The sequence below is a fragment of the Chrysochloris asiatica genome, unplaced genomic scaffold (assembly GCF_000296735.1).
Source record: "Chrysochloris asiatica unplaced genomic scaffold, ChrAsi1.0 scaffold00011, whole genome shotgun sequence".
NCBI lineage: Eukaryota > Metazoa > Chordata > Mammalia > Afrosoricida > Chrysochloridae > Chrysochloris > Chrysochloris asiatica.
The window spans coordinates 1,909,210-1,911,550 of record NW_006408529.1 but is presented as its reverse complement, the minus strand read 5'-3'; the positions used below and the strand labels follow the sequence as shown (position 1 = coordinate 1,911,550).

The window sequence follows — 2,341 nt, the reverse complement described above, 5'->3', positions numbered from 1 at the left end:
TCTACTCACCAGTAATGTGGTCATCAGCAAGTTTACATGCCTGCTCATGTGTTCCTGTTGAGTTTCAGTCTTAGAGGGGTGTTTTTCCTGAAGGAACTTGGTTGCTTGCCTTGATGGCTCCCTGGCGAACAGCTTGCTTATTCTTGTAGTAGTCAGTCATATTGACATTTTTATTTTCCTGATATTTCTTTGAAGATATATTTTCTGTCACTCTATCTTCCCAGGCTGGTCTGCTTGTTCTTTCTAGTAGGAATGTCCTCCCTCAGAAGGTTCTGGATGGGGCTCAGATTCCACCTAAAGTCCTGTACACTGCAAAGGCTCTGTGAGAGGTCTATGTCACTGGGCAAGTTCTAGAACCCTTTTTAGGTATTCCAATCAGTTATATACTGAAGACGGGCTTACAAGCTTTCTGTAATCGTGCTTCCCGACATTCTTTTCTATCCCACTCAAGTGTCTATTTTACAATAGTAAGCAAGGGAAACCAATATTCATAAGACAGTCAGGCATCTTAATATTATTTGCACTCTTCAAACTATGCCTACATCCCTGTATCACAGAGCCCTGTTGTTCCAAGTTTAAGCATGCATCACTATTTACCTCTGTCCAATTTAACCCATGCAAACCTGTTTCAGTGTTTCCCTATCTACCTTGTTCTTCCACCCCCTCCCCCTGCTGTTCTGCAAAAATCCTTCATCTGATGAGTGTTAGTGAAAGCCTGTAGCAACTGTTACAGGCCTTTCGAAACCCAGGTGTAGATGTTAAGTATTAGAAACAAGTGGCTGTGAAGGAGATGTGTTCACAGAAAAGGGGCAGTGTTTCTACTGGAGGTAAGTGTCACGTTTCTTATTGATGCTGTCAAAGAAATTTGCTCCCATGTAATCAGCTTGGCCCTGTTACCACCACTCCTTCTGCTCTTCTGAGGATACAAAAGTTTGTGCTACAGCTGGGATCTCCCCAAGGTACTAGTGTGACATGGCTCCTGAGACCTCTTCCACATTTAAGCACAAGAAGGTGTCTTTGACAAGGCCAAATTGCTGAAGCAGAAGTAAAATGTTGGTCGTGAAGATGTTCCACCACTGCTGAGAAACTCTGGATGACTCTTGGTTGGGTCACGGACATCACTTTCCACACTACTTCTTTTGGATTCATAAGTATAATTCCATAGTTTGACTCCTTCCAGGAAATATACAAATTTGACATTTGCACCAAACACGTTAAATGCTAGGAGGTAGGAGTATATAGAAATGCTGCTTGTTGTTCAGTACTGTAGAGTCGATTCCTACTCATAGTGACCCCACACAGGGTTTCGGAGGCTGTAAATCTTTTTGGGAGCAAAAAACCTCATCTTCCTCCCACAGAACACCTGGTAGTTTTGAACTGCCAACCTTGAGAATAGCAGCCTGATTCGTAACCTAAATAGAAGGTGTTTTCTGAAATCTGTTGAGGCCCAGCTGCTAAAAAATATGTTCAATAAACCCTGGTCCCCACCATCAAAACTACCTTTCTCAGAAGCCATATGCAATAGTTGACTATATGTTTCAACTGAAGATTGTTAAACAAAGACTCCAGAATTGAGACAGTCAAGCCTCCCTGGGTCTGATGCTACTGAAAATTCTTCTCTCTCAAAAACATGATCAAGGGAGGTGGGGATTGATGACAGCTAGGGTGGAGGTGCAGTGAGGTTTAATGTCAGCAATGCCACAGAATACCAGGCAAACAGATTCAGGACAGAGCTCCAAAACTCAGAACCACATAGATAGGAATATTTAAAAGGTTTGAAGGCTTATAGTTAGTGGAACTTGTGACAAAAGTAAGAAATTGCATACTTTTGAATCTGCCAGGCTCGATGGCTCAGAAGGACAACTTGGGCCAGACCAAATGGTAAGACCAAGCGGGGGTGAGCAGAAACACCACAGAAAAATGTCGCAGGAAACTCGGCGCAAACGTGGACAATACACTTTGTTGGTTTCGTTTGTTCTGGTTTTCTGGTTTTGGGTATCTGTTCATTGCCCTTCCCACTGTTTGTGTACCTCCATTCTGGTGACTAGAGGGGGTGCTTGAGTGAGTGGACACCCCACCTGTATAACTGGTGGGTTCTTCTGACACACATGTGCACAGATAAACTCAGCCCAAGAACCGGCACTGAACTGTTGTTTTTTTGATATGAAAAAGCCAGAACAAGGGTTTGAAGAAGGAAAGAGAGTTTAAAAACAAAAGAGGCCAAAAATTAAATTAAATCCTAATGTACAACATAACAACCAACAGCGGCATCTTGAAATCTCTCAGGCAGCTTTGAAGGCAAGAAGCTGAAAGAGGACATTAAAGTCATTCTTTTTTTTTT

The 2,341-nt window shown here is 42.6% G+C and overlaps 1 pseudogene; it reads right to left on the bottom strand.

The window, feature by feature from the left end:
* Positions 1 to 818: 818 nt before the first annotated feature.
* LOC102834881 overlaps positions 819 to 2,341 on the bottom strand; it is a 7,895-nt pseudogene continuing 6,372 nt past the window's right edge.